Raw genomic sequence first — 19898 nt, 5'->3', positions numbered from 1 at the left:
ACACTTTAAATACGAACATTTTTCAATTAAATTTCGGCGAACGACTGGACACAGGTGCAGTAAGTATTTATTTAATTATTACAACCCTTGCTATTTTGATTTCGTACATTTATATTCCAAATTGCTTATTACGCCCAAATAAGTGCCGTCAGCCAACATCATAAGCTTAAGTATATTATGTGTTCGAATATAATAACCAATTACACTTTGGATAGATAAGACAACGATGAAGTAAATTATATGGGGCAAGGAATTTCTAACCTTTGCCAAAACATGTCTCTGAAACATTCGGTCACTTCCCGTTATTTCCTTTAAATCGCTACGTAATAAATTAATCATCACTAATCATGACTAATATGGATAATAATTAATTAGATAATATCTTACATTTATTGTACATATTTTCAATAAAAGGCGTAATTACTATTTTTTGCAATTTGTACAAGGCGATAGTAACAATTGCATTAATAATGCGCCCAAAATTGTCACAAATAACATTCGCTAATGATAGATTATTTAGAATTATTTTGTAATCGGCTTATGATTAAGTCATCAAACATAATAGCAATGGTAATCTAACATTTTAAACAATGGAATAGTTACGTAATTCTTGTTTCATTTCTAGTGCAGGCGGTAAGAACCCGCCAACACAATATGAAGCATTGTGTGTCCGTGACGAATGTTCGTAGCTTACCATTTTTGTATGTTTTTGAGAACGGATCGACGGGCGTAAATAATGGCCACGGATATTGGACGGAACCATGCCCGTTTACTTAAATCGTGTCAATGATTGTGTGATTGTTTCTCAGTACAGTTAATCGAGTGTATTGTGCATTGTTACTGCTAAATAGGATAAAGGGCTATTGACAATTTTATAAATTAAAGCGGAGTGTGTTAGAAAGTTCAGTTCGGTTGCTTTTGTGTGTTATAATTTACCAGTACAATAACTGGATGGATTAAAAGTGATTTAAATTAAAACCCTTTGTAGTTGGTCGATCTTAAAACTATAATTTGCAAAAATTGTAATAACGTGTCACCGATATTATATTAGAGGTACAATAATTAGATTCAACGTATGTTATACCTACCGTAAGCATAAAAAATATTAAACTTAATTATAACTTGATCACATTTTTATTTCCGTTCAACTGCACTCAAGTAACCTCGTGAAATGCAATGCAAGTAGTAGGTACACTAAATAAAACCATTAAAAAGTAGATAGACAAAAGAACAGTCGTGAATAATTACAAACAGTATAGTGACAGCGACATGCCATGGCACTTCGAAAACAACCCGTAGCTAACGCGGCCGGGCCAGATAAGGCACAAAAAAGCTCACGCCTTCCATTACCATTGACTTTCAAATGTCAATACGCACGAATTAGTATTTAACTCGCTGCCGTGAAAGAGAATAAAACTACTGCTTTGATTTCACATCACTGTCATTCGGCGAATTGAGTTAACTGAAATGTAGAAGCTTTTGACGATGCATTGAGCTGCGGCTAAATTGAAGGATGCTGCGCGGGCCACCGGGGAGCCGAGTGCCGGGAGCCCGAGCTCGTCCGCTCTAGTATTAATGATTAACACAGACGCGGTCCGAGACCAATTACGCGCCACCGCCACACTCCAAATTAGAAACTATTTTCGCCCATTACTGGCCAACTTCATAATCAATTATACGTTAAAATTTCACAACGCCGTTTTGGGAGCTCTCTGTTTGGATAATCGGAGTTTGTGGTCCCTCGGCGAGCTATTACGCGGCTGTACGGGTCATAAAGGTTTTTGTTTCGCTCTCGGAAAATTTTAATGCACGTTTCGAATGCAGTTAACTGCATTAAGGTAAAATGTTACGGTCTGATAAATAATACTTTCGAAATTACAATCGGGAGATATAAATATCGATGACAGGACGGGCGAGCTCGTAAATAGTAAAGGCTATAGAAGCGTTTTGTATATTTGTGAGACAAGACTAATAGGATTGAGTGCACTTCGCTAATCATAATTCATCAGCGAGATTAAAGAATAAGCGACGCGAGGAGGGGGAGTTCCGAGGGGCCCTCGGAAACAATATGATTGCCACACCTGCGGAAATAGCGAGAGTAACGAGACGAGCTAAATAATTCAAACAACTACCATTACTAGTCCATTGAATGAGTCCCTCCAAGGGGGGTCTAGAGTGCGTGAGTTAGTAACGTAAGATGTTTCTTCGGAAACATGTCAAAAGTCCCTAGGTAATAAACATACTAAAACCCCGGGCCACTAGGAGGAGCCCCGGAGTGGGGGGAGGGGGGAAATGGGTCCATTTTTTCATTTTTCGCTTAAATCTCAAAAACGGTACATGTTAGAGAAAAACTTTCAAGGAAAAATTGAAAGGCCATAAAATTATCTACAAGTTGTACCTGAATCATTTTTTCCTATATCCTACCGTTTCTGAGTTATACGCAGTAAAACATGATTTTGGCTCAAACAATTTCAACATCAATCGATCAAAAAATATTTCTTTCTTCCAAAAAACTCAAATGTGCAACTTGTGACCAGTACTGATAGATTGCTCTCAAGTAGTTCTATAATTGGTAAAATAAACACATTCCTCCATGGAAGCCTTTAGGAGGAATCGATTGTCAAAATATTATATTAGGGCAGTTTGAGTTACTGAACTTGATCTTTTTATTTTTTTCTTCCAAAAAACTCAAAAGTGCAACTTGTGACCGGTACAGATAGATTGCTCATAATTAGGTCTATCATTGCTAAAAATACCAGATTCCACCACGGAGGCGTTTACGGGGAATTGAATTTTATCAGGGTAGTTACGATACATGAACATTTTTTTTTTTCTTCCAAAAAGCTCAAAAGTGCAACTTGTGACCGGTACAGATAGATTGCTCATAATTAGGTCTATCATTGATAAAAATACCAGATTCCACCATGGAGGCGTTTACGGGGAATTGAATTTTATTAGGGTAGTTAGTTAAAAAGTTCATGTATCATAACTACCCTAATAAAATTCAATACCTCCTAAAGGCCTCCATGGTGGAATCTGGTTTTTTTATCAATGATAGACCTAATTATGAGCAATCTATCGGTACCTGTCACAAGTTGCACTTTTGAGTTTTTTTGGAAGAAAAAAAATAAAAAGTTCAAGTATCGTATCTACCCTAATAAAATTCAATTCCCCGTAAACGCCTCCATGGTGGAATCTAGTATTTTTATCAATGATAGACCTAATTATGAGCAATCTATCTGTACCGGTCACAAGTTGCACTTTTGAGTTTTTGGAAGAAAAAAATAAAAAGATCAAGTTCAGTAACTCAAACTACCCTAATATAGTATTTTGACAATCGATTCCTCCTAAAGGCTTCCATGGAGGAATGTGTTTATTTTACCAATTATAGACCTAATTAAGAGCAATCTAACAGTACCAGTCACAAGTTGCACTTTTGAGTTTTTTGGAAGAAAAAATAAAAAGATCAAGTTCAGTAACTCAAACTACCCTAATATAGTATTTTGAAAATCGATTCCTCCTAAAGGCTTCCATGGAGGAATGTGTTTATTTTACTAATTATAGACCTAATTAAGAGCAATCTATCAGTATCGGTCACAAGTTGCACTTTTGAGTTTTTTTGGAGAAAAAAAATAAAAAGTTCAAGTATCGTAACTACCCTAATAAAATTCAATTCCCCGTAAACGCCTCCGTGTTGGAATCTGGTATTTTTATCAATGATAGACCCAATTATGAGCAATCTATCTGTACCGGTCACAAGTTGCACTTATGAGTTTTTTGGAAGAAAAAAATAAAAAGATCAAGTTCAGTAACTCAAACTACCATAATATAATATTTTGACAATCGATTCCTCCTAAAGGCTTCCATGGAGGAATGTGTTTATTTTACCAATTATAGACCTAATTAAGAGCAATCTATCAGTACCGGTCACAAGTTGCACTTTTGAGTTTTTTGGAAGAAAGAAATATTTTTTGATCGATTGGTGTGGAAATTGTTTGAGCCAAAATCATGTTTTACTGCGTATAACTCAGAAACGGTAGGATATAGGAAAAAATGATTCAGGTACAACTTGTAGATAATTTTATGGCCTTTCAACTTTTCCTTGAAAGTTTTTCTCTAACATGTACCGTTTTTGAGATTTAAGCGAAAAATGAAAAAATGGACCCATTTTCCCCCTCCCCCCACTCCGGGGCTCCTCCTAGTGGCCCGGGGTTTTAGTATGTTTATTACCTAGGGACTCTTGACATGTTTCCGAAGAAACATCTTACGTTACTAACTCACGCACTCTAGAACTTTTTATTCAATGGACTATACCTTAAACTGTGCTCGACGTTATTTTTATGTTGCCCATAGTAATATCGCTAATGTCGTCCTTAGAAAAATACTAGGTCCTTTTTATTTATATTTTTTTTTTGTTTACCTCGGATATGGATAATGTTTTTGACACACGAAATTAAGTCATGTTCTTTAAATTTTTAGGATAATGTTTGTTTATCTAAGGCAGTCATATTTTTGTAATGAATACGAAAAAAACACCAAACTAACTAAAAAATGGTAATAACTCTTAAATTAACTTAAAAACAAAAATTATAAAAACATGTCTTCCAAATTGGTCTGATACAATTCATAAGCCAACATAAAGTAATGAAGGACTGATTTGTTTTAAATGATATGAATAAAAAAAAATAACTCATTTCAAAAAGTACAGGTAGAGTATGCTTCAGTTGGAAATGAGTAGAGTGGCACTTATTTAGCAGATTGCTTTCCTTTAAGTTCTTTAATCTAGCGATGGGCCGAGCGTGTCGACCGAGGCTCCGTTTCGCACCCTCCGTCTCGACACAACATCCGCTCACTCCTCTCCTACACATTATTGTTTGTTCGCCAACACGTGTATCAAAACATTACACATTACCATAGAAATGAGGAATGACACTTCTTTTAATTTGAACACTTTCTACGAGCCATTGTCTTTCATATCTATTCTAAGTCATATGCATTTAATACGATCGGGAACGGCATTCGTTAATACCTTACCCCGCATATTGGATTACCGGCAGCGCCCGGCTAGCGTAATAATATAACGAAATTCAAACATTAATAGGCTCAAACACAATCACGGATGGCCGCATAATCAAGTTAGCTGCTATTCGGTTAAACCCCTATCGCGTAATCTGCCCCATTGTCTGACAGTCGTTTCGCTGATCATGAGGGCCGATTATTGTGGCAATTTCGTGTTTATTGTTTTCAGGTGTCTCCTGTCACCCGGCGTCCTCAAGGAGTATACACTACAGTCTACACAATACCGGCCCGGCGAGCGCTATCTCTCAATAGAGACAATCCCGTAAAATCTTAGTGTAAACGTTTATTATTGTAAATTCAACTGAAACTACGCTGTTACTATTGTTTATATATCTCCAATCTTTACCTAGCCCTATAACGTTGAAAACGGTAGAGTATTATAGTTTTGAAAATGCAATAAACAAAATCCCCTGACAACTAAAGTAAGTGATACTCACGGAGATAGTTCCAGAAGTTAGAAGTTTCCACCTCGGTTAGATCCGAGTGAAGGAACAAATAAGTAGATAGAAGCAGTGTCAAAACTGCCAAAAACAAAACTATAAAGTTTGTTTTATAACTGGCGGATATCACTTTATCTATTGGATATGTCTTACTAACTCCGGATTTTAAAACTTTCCGTGTACATTATTTTAAACCAATAATAACTTTATTTCATTTCTTCATAAAAATAACATATAATTTATTTTTAATCTACAAAATAATCATTATGAGAAAGAATATTGAAGTATTCCATTTGCTTTAATTTTGTCCAATAAAAAAGGGCGAAATGACGGGGTATTATAGTCCTTTTCACCTATGATGATTCCTGTGACACTTCATTGTGTTCCGAATTACGTATTTTATGTTTAAAACGCCAAAATAATTTTAGTGCATAATATTTTTATTTTATGGCGGAATTATTGCCAAAAATATAAAAATAAAACAACTTAGACTTATAAATCGAAAACAGTATTGTTTAATTTAATATAATGAAAAATAAAATAAAATAACACAAAAATATAATACCTACGCAATTTGTGTACATGAAATGGATCGTTGAAAAATCATAGAGTTGGAAAATCATATAATCGGCGCCCATCTTGTGATCGTTTGTCAATCGAGTCAATCGTCTGTACGAGTGCATACAAGTTGCATTTTTATAATGATACTTTACGTGGTATTCTGTTATTGTTACTAATTGTTATTGTTGACTTTTTGTTGCTGTTGTTTGCTAAGTTTCCTTAGTTAATTGTTGGCGAAATGCCGAAAAAACTAAATTTGGTACTTTATTCAAATCGATTTCATTTCCATATAAAATATTATCGATTATCGAAAACAATTGATATGATTTCAGTAAAGACATCTCTACACGTGTCAAAAATCCATGTGTCACAGAAATCATCTTAGGTGGAAAGGACTATAATTACTTGAGTGTATATTAGGTATCTATTAGTGTAATTGATACAACAAATAAATTGGTAACTTTATATTACATTTTTGTTTATGCTTTATGGCATATGGTACAAGCGAGAGAAATGTAAACTTTTATGATTAGGACTGGAAGATAAAACGCATGTTAACTTAATGTGCGCGTAACTGAAGGGATGCTTTAGCTATCAGATGTTCCCGATATTGCTGATATTTTATTACATTATAAAATGAACGTCTCAAATTAATTATGAAACTTACTACAGTCACCATCTCCATTGATCGTAAAGAATCTTTTGATGGCAGTTGTAAAATGTTCCAAATCGTCGTCATGATAATTTATGGAGCATGTTTATGGACGAATTTATGGAGATAAATAGGAACGCACATATAGTCTGAATGTAAGTAGGATCTGATGTACGGAGGATTTCTCCCGACCGCTTCGATTAGCACGTTTTACAAGATGAGCACAAAGCCAAATTAGAAAACGAGTCGCGTGGCGAGGGGCAAAGTGAATTAAACCAACTCGGGGCCTATTACGTGAAGTGAGTTATAAAATAAAGCCGCGGCGAGTAAGTTCATACATTACAAGCCGATAACCAGACGAGACTTCTGAGACACAAACCAGTCCCTTTTAGTGAAATTGAAAACTTTTTCTGTTACTCATACCGCGACCACGACACCACTCCTTTTAAATCAATTGCCTTTTATAATTAACTTACTCCATTATTGGAGTGCACTCGCTCGTTACCTCAATTAAAATTCAATCGAGATGTAAATCTATCTATAATAGAACGAGTTTTTCTGGCAGAACTAATCTAATAAATTGTTTTCGAGATAAGTGCCACTAAGATTATAGCTTGGCTAAGGGATTCATTATGCCTATTTATAAATGCATCGTTAAGACGAGCTCGACGACTTCGATTTCAACTTTCTGTATACATAATTTCTAAATTAGATATGAAGCTATTTATTATTTTTCCATTAATCCACGTAATAAAGATAGAAGCTAGAATTTCATTAGGTATGTTTCCATTAAAGTGTATCGGTGTATTATTAGAGCCCTCGGCTCTGTCAATTCTGACATTATGCAGCCCTCACTAATACAATGAAGATCCCCACTTGCTATCCAGGGAGTGCCACTTTTACCTAATTCTTATTAAACATTTATTAGCTTAGACAATAGCTATCGGGAGGTATCGGATTCAATGTTTTATTTATGATCTCTTATGGGATTGCTATTTTCGCTGTATTCCAACAAATAATGTAACTAGTTTCTGGAAAGGCGAGATATATCCGAAGGTACGTGTTTGAACAAAAATATAGTTTGATTTATATTGAGAGTTGTAACTTTTAACACGAAGGTATCACATTGCTGATTAATCCGAAGTGTAGGCGTATTATTTAACGTAATTCAGGTTGCGAACGGATTAAGCGATCATATCAAAAATAGTTTAATCAAAGCTTCAGACTATCAATTAACTGATATTAACTGAGGGCTGGGCTGTAAGAAAATTGCTTTTATTTGTGGGAGTCATTCAATTACATTCATTCATTTGCGGCTCATCGAGTGACGTCTATTTCATTTAATTATAATTTACGCGCCTCTTTTAATGTGATAGCGTAGTAGTGCTTAAATTAATTAAAATTTTATTATTAACATTGCGGTTGGTGCCATACTGATGATAGCGCGATAGCTTTTCACTGTTTACTCAATGTTAATTTTTTTAAAGTCTATTGTCAGTTTAAACAAACGTTTATTTAAGTATGTTATGCCATTTTTGGGATCATAGCTGACATTTAGTTGTGCCCTTTGTTGTGATTTACATGATTTTTTTTAATATCTCGATTTGTTTTCGTTATAAATGATCTCCTTTCTAATTCATTTTATTATTGATTATTTAATTAGGTATGTAAAATTTAACAATCAGTAAATTATAAAATGCCAGAAATTTATGGTAAAGAAATTTAAAAATACACTATAAAATATCGCTTTCAATTATTGTAAGTAATTACAAACTTTTATTTATTTTACTGAATTTATTTTCTATCATAAAAACAAGCTTAATATTACATTTAGGTAATTTAAGAAATAAAAACTGATATTAGGATAAGAAAAATTAAGACATCTTACTTTTTACCAGCAACTTAACTTCAAAAAGACGACGTAGTATAAAAGCAACGTTCTATAGAAGTATGACCAAATGACACTGCACTTTATTTAAATAATTAAAAACACGTGTTTACGATTCACGCTCCTTTTGAAAACTGAATGAAGTATGAATGAATGTGGACTATCGCCCGGTTTCCTGTGATAGCTTGTTTCCTTAATGAGCCCTCTGTACTTATTTGAAACTATAGTGACATTACATAAATTAATTATAATTACGTGTTTGTTAACTAAACAAGGATAATTATAATATTACGTTACTTGTTATGGATCTTTGATTGTGTAATTGTTTTATTTGTTGGGAATATCACAATAGCAATTATTATAAATTTTCCAATATAGTTCTATAAAAGCCCAGCAGGTTAAAATGCATTTTAAATTATTATTTAAAAAATATTTTGTACTTCGGTACAAAAGGCTTAATCATAGTAAAATCAATTATCCGTAAACATCCGAATATGACATAAGTTTTGAAAGGAAAAGAAAAATACTACCTATGCAAACGGTCAGCCCATTATGATGTGATAGTGAAGGCGGCATTGTGAAGAAATGCATATTATCTTGCCGCATATAAATTATGATACACCATCAAATAGGCGTGGAAGGTGATAATCGATAGTGTAGTTGTTTCAAATTCTAATCCTGCGGCTGCCACGGCGGGAAAATGGCGGAAATTGAAAATAAACATTTCATCTGCGCCCCGGCACGCACTGCCCAAATTGACAATACAACCAATTTACCGCCGCGTACCGACCACCTTTGTATGGGAATTGAAAAATAATATTACTCTTTTTTCTACAACGTGCACGTGTGCAATCTCGAAAATAAACTACGATTCCTCTGCACTTCTCATTGTGTGCTAATTTTATGTAACAAATACTTTAATTCCGTTTTAATAGTGTTGGTAGAATCATTGCGATACATACTTCATAATTTTTCGCTAAACATAAACGTATGTCTATACTATCTACCTTTATCAATATAAAAAAAACCTTTACAATAAAACTTTTTTTGTGAAATAGGGAAATAATTCGCGGTTCCTTATAGTTATTATTAGGTAGAGTACTGATACTTTTACGATTGTAAACGAATCCATTATTATGTCAAAGAGACTAATTTATTACGGAGTACACATAAGATAACAATTAGTAAATATAAACTAAACAATTATTCAATTGTTAACAATATTTATGTGTATTGTGCAAGATATAAATGCATATTATGTTCATACGTATCAAGTATCAAAATAATGCTTATTGTTCATATTATTTTATCGTCACCATTTTTTAATGAATTCATTATTTAATTATGAGTAGTATGCGGAAATATTGTAACTAACATTGCGCTATTTACAGAGTGCGTTTGAAATTTTAAAAAGAGCGTTACGTCTAGCTTTCTTATCATGTTAGGGAAAAAAGCGAAATTATCGCAAATTTAAACCAATCCTGTGATAAATTTATAGTCCGGGATCCATCGCTCATTAATTTTGCAAGTGATTACTATCAAGCTAATTTTTCGTGAGTAGCTTTATTTTGATGAGATGCCCAATAATTTCATGTACGAAACTCTCGATTGTGGTAGCTAACAGAGGAAACAAGGATAAAATATTTTGATTTGATGGTTCTCAAATATTAATTACTAACTGAATGTTTTTTTTTGTTCAATCTCAAGATAATTATCTAAATTATTCGAAAAAAATATTTGTCCTACAAAATCTATGGTTTGATCAAAGAGTCCCCCTTTCCAATGTGTATCGATAACGAGGTCATCATAAATGATTACTAACCAGCTGATTTTTTTATTTTCACTTATTTAATACTTATATAATTCAACAGACATATTGTCCTACAAATTGCGTAATAAATATTTGAGAACCGTCAAATCAAAAATTTTTATCCTTGTTACCTCTGTAAGCTACCACAATCGAGAGTTTCGTACATGAAATTATTGGGCATCTCATCAAAATAAAGCTACTCACGAAAAATTAGCTTGATAGTAATCACTTGCAAAATTAATGAGCGATGGATCCCGGACTATTAACCTCACGGAGGATACTGAAGCGCGAGAATCGGAGTTCACGAATCAAAGCGTATCAGTTAATTGCATGTAATCGTTGACAAGCGTGGTGCACGTTTTCAATTCAAGCCGCGACCTCTCGCGGCCGATCGCATAACTAATTCCAATTTATCTGTGTTCCAGACCGGTAATGACGAATCAGTTTGATACGCAAATTGGCATGTTTGATAGCGTACAATACTAAAAACTAATATCTGTAGTATCGCGCCAATTACTGCAGTAGTTTGGAAGGGTGAATCACTTTTTACAAGCATTTTGTTAAGTTTAAGCAAGTACGCTTTTGAAATGTATGACATAATTATTGTGCTCTCGTGCACATTGCCATATATTTTTCTGATTTCTCTGTACAAACCAGTACAATTGGCAAATTGGCAAACAGAGTTCCTACCCAATGTCAGATCTATTTCTTGATCTCTCACCAGTTTTGTACAAGCACCTTGACCATATAACTGATAAAGGAATAGGAGTTATGACAACGAAGAAGGCTAGTCTCCATAGAGATTACGGTAACATTCTGGCAATTTGTAAAATAACAGTCATATACCTACTTACAACTATTACCTTACACACGTCCATTTCCCACGCTCTTTGACACACGCTTATTACGTTAGAAGCTTAATTGCACCTCAAAGTATCCGTTGAGGACAGGAAACTAAAATATTAACATATTTTATTATCCAATGTTTGCACGGAGCTTCCTTTGAAGATCGAGTCGGGACCGCTAGACGTATTACCGACGTAAAGAGTTATATCCGACTATTATCTTTAATCTATAGTCATCTATCATATTATCTGTTTACTTTTGACGCGTTATTGAATCTAGGAACGTATGGTCCTTGGATTTGTAAATGGGACACATGAGGTTTATTAAAAAATAACGTAGCTGTTGTCCAATAAAGACAAGGTATATAATTGCGATATAAACGTACTGATTAAAAAATATCGATAACCTGTAAGAAAAATATACTTCAATATTGAGAACTTGTTTCAAATCATAATTGTATTATTAAATCATTGTTAGTGGTAATTACATTATGTCATTGATGCATGTAAAACAAGTATAGGATTCATTATAACATCATCGAAAGGAAAACAAATATAGGTACAAGTTTGCTGTGGTTTCCCCCTCATGCTTTCAATGTTATAAATATGATGATTCTGTATTACTAACCTTACCCTTTACAATTACGTACAAATACGTGACTTGAAGGAAAATTGATTCATAAGAAATAATTATTGTTTATAAAAAACGTTTTAAAGGTAAAACGTTTTACATAAATTTCGAGATATGATCAATCATCGAGTATTTAAAAGTGATTTATTTTCCAATAAATTATGTTCTTAAATTTCATATAAATTATAAACGATTAATTATGGCCAGTGATGAATTAAAGAGACATTTTTTCATGAAACGATAATTATTGGAAACAGTAGTTTTGTTAGTATACAAAATGTAGCTGGAAAATACAGGTTTGAAAAAGTTAAACAGTAAAAAAAAATATTTGCTGGGCATAGAGGTATTCTAGAAACGCCAACTAACAAAGAGTTTTTGACGCAACGGAAATTTTATTAATAATAACATAAAAAAAACTATTCTGCTGTAAGAATTATAATAAGGAACAAATATGTACTTTGAATTGGTATTGGAAAAGAAATAAGCAACAAAAATTAACATACAAGAAGCACGCCCTAGTTTTACGCTCTTAAGCCGGCCCTGTGCACACTTACTGCCTATAACATTATGCAACGTGCTATAATTTACTTGACATTCTATTTGAAAACGGATACCGATTATATGTCATTTTGTTTAAGCGGAAAACGGCATTCATTTTGTTTTCAAGCCAATAATCAGACAATTTTGTCGACATTATCTTGACGTTTCTAAGTTGCATACATATTTAACATCCTCACAACACATGACGTCATTGTTAACCTTGTTTATTGCTACCTTATTAAATGATTTAACAAAGTTCAATCTAAAAATTACACGAAAGATATAAGCTCTATAACTATTCAGTAGGTAATTAAACGTTGCAATAATAAAATCCGTCTATATGCATACCCCAGCATAGATAGCAAATACCGGCGCGTTACAGGAATACCATTAGGACTGGCTCGCTTATTAACTCTCTCTTTAATTAAATTATTAGAAATCTCGAGCCATTAAAGAAGAATTTCAACATTTCGGTCCACCTATCGGGTATTAATTAAAATTGACAAAGCCGCGGGCGTACGAGAGCGCTCGCCAAATATCGCCTCTATTAATGAAATGATCACTTGAAACTAATTAAATTATGGAGGTAATGGTGCATGCATGTGATACCCGATGAGAGGGAATTTCAACTAGCACTATAATATGTAACACCTGCATCGCGGCCCGATATCATTATCCCTATTTTTACGTTTTTATTCTTCTCTTGTCAGATCACATTTACATTTTTAATTAAATTATAATAATTCATAAGCATTTTTGGGTGCTGTAAAATGTAAAAAAATATTTCTGAATTAGTTTCATTGCGAGATTAATTTGAGAAACAAAATAACTCTACCATGCTGACTCTCGGATTCAATTTTATTCACGGCGCACTTAGAATGAATTCTTTCCAAACAATTGTTGAATATCTTTATCAGTGTACTTACGAAACATGGCCTATTAGAAAAACTTTTGCCAGAAAACTTCCTTTGTCTTACAGAGTAACTGACAAAAAGCATGCTGCTGACGGGCTCACTCTCAAAATCAAATTCATATTCAAAATCATTGTTTGTCTGAAAATGATATTTTAATATATGACTCTAATAACCATCATTACAGTAATTGTTAACATCGACAATACGACACGAGCAGAGGTGAAACAAAGTTTCAAATTAAAATGCTAAACGACGCGCAGGAATTCAATTACGGAGCGCAGCATAGCCACGAAATTGTAGCCGACACACGACACGCGTTAGGCGCAGCTATATTAAAATGAGTAATTATAATAAAACTGATATGTCCTCATAATTAACTAAGCCTGATGAAGAGTGCTTTGAGGGACTGTACAACTTAACCGCTTGCAGCGCTTCAAACTGACTCTTGGATTTTTGTGCTTAATAGATTTAATATGAACAGAGCGTGCATATTTCAAAATTAGTAATTAATAATTATATCGTGGAGATTTTTTCAAGTTTTACATACGTAGACAAATTAATCTCATGTTAATATGGGTAGGTAATACCAAAATTCCAAGGTGTACCTATATAACAAGGACAAATAATTATTTCGATATCGTTATTATAGCATGCCAACAAGTAATCTATTAATCTATTATCTTCTAAAGAGCTCTCGAAAGCGCTCGCGAAGCGCTTAAGGAGTATAAGGCAGCAGCACTAGCGCTAATTAGGCGGAGTGACAACCCACTCCTGCCATAAAGCGCTGCAGATTTATCGCCACAGATTATTTATATTATGTTTATTAGGCCCTGCCCTCCGCACCCTTCAAGCTTTCCAGCTAATTGAATTGCCGAGATTTTTATACGTTATAACACCTGAAAAGTTTATAACACGTGTGACGTATTGTGAAGGTATGTTATCATTTTATGCAGACGCATACATTTAATTAACGAATGCAATTTTGATTACGTAAACACAATCTTGTGATCTCTTTGAGTATGGGTCTGACTTTTGAGATATTTCTCCAACGACGATTAATTTTAGTAATTACAGTAATTACATACATTTTATTTTAATTGCACGACAATCATTCAAATATGTCCGATCTTATACAGATGTCTGCTACGGAGCATTGAAAGCACCAAAGATAAACTCTCTCCGAAGTGGCAACCTTGAACAAAGCTCATAAAGATTGTCAATTAGGCGTGACCTGAGCGACACCCAGTACATCGTAATTAGTGTCCGACCGAAACTGGTTTCCAGGCCGAAACCGAAACCGAAACCGAATGTTCGGCCGTGGCTACAGTTTCGGCCGAATCCGAAAACGAAACCGAAACTCACGTGGTCAAGTATGAAATTTCTAAAAATACTGAACTTTGGTGCATTTTACCTATTACATATTTTGCCTTAATTAGGGCATGAAATGAAAACACAGTATATTAAATTTGTTGTAATCATTTATTTAATATAAAATAAAAAAAAATATTTTTAAAATATTAATAATAACAATTTTTATTTTTATTATTTTTTCAAATTAAGTTCTCAGTAAAATCAGTCATCTAAATCAAATCAGTAATTGTTACTGTTACTTTAAATACTAAGTTTTGGTATTTTGAGATCTTTCTCTTTATTAAAGAGTCTTTAATACTTTGGATTGCTATTTGTACTTAGAAGAATAATCAGTCTCTTTTAGGTACCTCTTATATAAAAATAATTATTAATTACTATTACAACCAGTTCCAATCTCAACATTATATATAATCAAAAATTGTTTCCACCAGCGTGGGTCAACCAACGCTTTGACAGCGTCCGTCAAAGCGTTGCCGAGGAAAACGAAGTTAAGCGAGTGTGAACGTGTGTGAACTAAGTTCACTGAACTTGCGAAATAAGTTTCGGTTTCGGCAAAAGTTTCGGCCGATTTTGGCCGAAACCGAAACTGCGGCCGAAACTTGATTTTTGGCCGAAACTCGGCCGAAACCGAAACCGAAACCGAAAGTTCGGTCGGACACTAATCGTAATTAACATACTAATATCATAAATCACACTAGAGCACGGGTTTTGGCAATCACTCCACTTATGATTAACGTCTCCCGCCCAGTACAATGATAAATTGACAACGAAAATAACCGTTATTTTATAAACGGCCCAATTTCAAGACATCGATGAGAACATACATCATACATATTGTTCTTGTTTCAAACGCCACGTGTCACGCAACGGCCAATTACTAATTAGTGCTCGCAAGTAAACAATGAACGCAAAGATAATTAAAGCGAATATTTTAATTTTACTTCTAATTTAATTAAACTCGTTGTAATATTATCCCATAAAAGTGCTTGAATGGTTTATTGCTTGCCCTATTAATTAGTATACCTAGTTGATAACTGTGAAATAAAAATAATACCAATTCTAATAAAATGAAACTTTTCATGGTTCCTTAGTACTAGTCTTTGTCTATTTATTAACCCACTCATAGAAACTTAATGATCAATACAACAAATGAGCAAATTGGAGCAAAAAGGTGTCTGAAATCCGGACCAATTGCGACTCTATTATAATTTATTTAGAATGATATTTATAACAATGCAACTCGTGTCCTTATCCACGGAGCCTTTATCCGAGGTTATATCTTTCATCGATTTGTTGCTTTGCCCGTAGTGTTTTCTGAAGCTAATTAATTTTAATTGGATCGCAATGCATCTATTGTATGCACGACTTTTGACCCCTCGGGCTTTAGAATCGTAATTTTAGCTTGTTATGTTGTATTTAAATTAGTTTCATGCTAACAAATGCTAAGAGGCTACTTTTGTTTTAAACTATAAATTGCGTGAGATTTTAATAGGAGATAGTAGGTTATGCTATTTTACGGTTTCTTATATAAGAATTTATTTGCCGTTTCGAAATAAAAAATATTATACAATGAAAGAGTGAGGGACTTCTTTTTTTAAATCATATATTTGTTGAAATCTCTATAACAGCTGTCAGCTGTTAACGAAGTTGTGTAGAGTTTTTAATTTTATTTTCGTTATTTGCCTAATCTTAATAAAACAAGCTCGGCTTAGGGATTAGACGCCTTTACGTTGTGTCTTAAATTTAAAATGCATTTATACATATTTTAACGTACTGTTATTCGATATTATACAAGACAAATATACCTACCCAAAGGACGAATGTCACGAGCTACTTGACCTGAATGAAGTCAATATCACTTACGCGTGATAGAATATGCCCAGTTCTAATCCATGCATTATACCCCCGGGTTGCCACTCGCAATAAATTCAACACACTTGCAACAATCGTATTAATTTTACGCTCGTGCAACTCAGCTCCGACTCCGAGTCACTCTTTCCATTTCAAATGCAAAGAAATCAATGTCAGATTATGACATAAAGATTATTCAATCAAATAAAGCCGCGTACACTAATCGAGTCGCCAGTGCTTTTTATGCCGCCGCCTTTCGACTTTAAGTTGCTTATAAATAAATCAAATTGGTTTCGTTTAAATCTCATATAATATGCACCATTTTAAAGAAAAACGTGTAAAGATAAGGAAATATTACTTTTCTGTAATAATAGATTACTGGATTAAACTAATCTAAAAAAATGGAAATAAATTGAATTTCTTTTACTCTATCTCGAAAAATGCTGTCATTCTACTACGCAGAGCTAAGAAGAGGGGCTATAGTCTACAATAAATATAAATCTTAAAGATTCTAGTATGTTATACAATACATAATATACAATATGATAAAATATGCATTACATACTATATTATGTTATATAATAAACTAAGGCTTTTTCCTAAAAACAATAAGCAAACATATAAAAGAACATTGCTATGCATTTACATTCAGTGCACCCATTTGCCAGCAATACGTTCCAACAAAATTCATCCAAGTATGAAAAATTGAGCAAATATTCAGTGCACTTATTTAATCTCATGAGTTGGCTAATTGTCCACGCAGTGACGATGACAGTCGCGAAGGGAGCCACGTGTCCCGTCACTCGCAGGGAAATTAAAACATACCGGTATTATTTTCAATTCACAGCCTACGTACCGCGGGCTATTGTGATTTGAATAATAACTTTTTGCTTCGTTACAAATATTGTTTGGGTAAGATTGTTTTATGGACCTATCTTATAGGTTTGATTATACAACTGTGTTTTGAAAATGGTTTAAATATGAAAATTTGTAATTTATAAAAACAACTTTTGGTACTTATAATTTTACTATTCTTAAATATGCTAAATTATAATAGTTAAAAATTAAATTACAGAAAATATTAACACATGGCTAAACGCCGCGCCGTATTTATTAATTTCTTATTTATGTCATGTTTGTGCTGTTTTGTTTATTATCTGTCCAATATGTGCATCAGTAGTAATATCTAGATGGGCCCCACATCAAAGTAATATCGGCAACCGCCGCCGGCGTTGAAATTTTAATAATTAAAAATCACCCCAACCATGAAGGGCACACATTGTACCTTACGCGCTATCACTTTTAATTAAAATTTCTCATAGCAGCCTACATGGCTAAACGTCTTTTTGACTTTTTAATCAATTTCCTAAAACACATGTAGGTACATTCAAACATAGTCCGGTTGTATCTACATTGTACATGATATGAGAGTATTCCATTTCATTTAGCGGAATGTATAGGTAGATGAAACACACGGATATTGCAAAACCACATCACTTCATTAACATGTCCGCCAAGTTTATCCAATGCTTTGAACCGTTCCACTTATTACGTTAGCAATTTAATAAACGCATAGAAGCTTGCATTCAGTAAACAAACTATTTTTAATTTCCGCTTCATTTAAACGTGCGTTGAGGCAATATAGAAAAAATAGCAAACATTCATAGCGAATCCAATAGGCTAATCGTCAGTTATTAAACCCCTCGCGGGGACCCACCTGATCGCCTCCCGGCTATAATAGAAATACCAGGGACTTATTATTAAAATTGCTGCTAAATTGTTCCCCTCTCTCCCCTTAAATTTCGTAGGATGAAGGTGAATTATTGACGGCATATTGTACTAATGCAATAATATTAATCCGTCTCTATTGGCCTTTCATTTGATTGTATTACTGAATACATAGCCGCTCAGCTTTGTTATCGGGTAATAAAGAGTAATTATGGATCTCAATAATCGAATGTAAAAAGACGTTGACGTGTATACTGTATAATAATAATTACTTAATGACGATGATCTTGGAAGTTATGGTTGGTAAATTTGAACATAAATAATATGATACGATGCAACATGTTAATAATATAAATAGATCTATATTGTATAACGTTGCAGATGTTCACACCTCAATAATTCTATCGTCGCGATAATCTTACGCGGTGTTCATTAGATCAGTTTGTTTGTGTGAGTAACTCAATCAGTGGCAGCCAGTGGTATTATAATAACAGCATTATTGTAGCCTTGGTTCTGGGACATTAATTAGGTAAGTACGTCGAACACGTCAGTCGGTGCGCTAATTAATTGAGCGTATTATTGGTGCAGTGCCTGACCGATGTGGTTTGATATATCTGGATATTGTATATAGGTATATTCAGATACAGACTTTCATAGAATGTGATGATTGTATGGATATATGGATAACGAAAATGTTTGTTGTCTTTTTTATTTCACAGTAAATAGAGTTTGTTTGATATTACTTGTTTAATGATAAAAAATATAAAATCAGTCCAAGAATACTTATTTAAATGCAGTTTGTATCTGATGGCTATGATGCACTCTATATTATATATTATTATTAACCTTATTTAAAAAATCAATTTGTTTCTTATTATTCTGTACTTTATAAAATATGTAAAGTCTACTAGTATATAAGTTAACTAAACAATACTGGCTAAGTCTGGAGAGGAAGGCGTCGATCGTCTCTAGCACAGGGCCTTTAGACAAACGTACGTAACGCCATGGAATAGAAACTGCTAACGCTAATTATTGACATAAGCTCATGACATTTTGGTAATGATTCGGTCACACTGCCAACGATGACGACGACCACGACCAAAATTCCAATCTTGCCGAAATTTGTTCAAAATAAAATATTAAAATTTCCCGTTATACTGGTACTCGGAAAGAAAAAAAATGAGTACAGTTAATACAAAGATAAGTTTTTTGCGATTTTCGCTGAGACGGTAAGTTAATCATATAATTACCTTTTACCAAAATTGTAGTTCATAAAATTATCTATAAAAAACTTCAAATACATTTTTATCTAGGAGCCACCGTTTCTACGAAAAGTCTATTTTTTCATTCGTTGAGCTCAAAAAAAATTCCAATCACCAGAACGACAGGAAATTTTTTAATATTTTATTTTTAAGTGTGTTTTCACAATTTTGTTAAATTGCGACTGGATGAAAATTTTGTTTGTGGTCGTCTTCGTCGTTGGTAGGGTGAACAAATCCTTAGCAAAATATCCCACGCTTATGACAATTAGTATCGCTAGCAGATTCTATTCCATTGCGTTTTGACGTTTGGCTAAAGGCGCAGCCCC

General features: G+C 33.7%; 1 protein-coding gene across 2 annotated transcripts in view; it reads right to left on the bottom strand.

Annotated features, from left to right (window-relative positions):
• The window catches only part of Bx (LIM domain-containing protein Beadex), a 45055-nt gene that overhangs the window by 7588 nt on the left and 17569 nt on the right, over positions 1–19898 (bottom strand). Inside the window, exon 1 of one of the 2 annotated variants that reach the window (XM_090110222.1) lies at positions 8621–8748. The exons of the other annotated variant lie outside the window; for it this stretch is intronic. The gene's annotated coding sequence lies outside the window, so the exon portion shown is untranslated. Of the gene's footprint in view, positions 1–8620; positions 8749–19898 lie in introns of those variants that run through there. 2 annotated transcript variants of the gene reach the window in all.

The sequence above is a fragment of the Colias eurytheme genome, chromosome 15 (assembly GCF_061535395.1).
Source record: "Colias eurytheme isolate Ceu_HAF_F1 chromosome 15, ilColEury1 Martin Lab GWU primary, whole genome shotgun sequence".
Taxonomy (NCBI): domain Eukaryota; kingdom Metazoa; phylum Arthropoda; class Insecta; order Lepidoptera; family Pieridae; genus Colias; species Colias eurytheme.
Note: the sequence above shows the minus strand (reverse complement) of the source record. Positions and strands in the feature narration are given on the sequence as shown.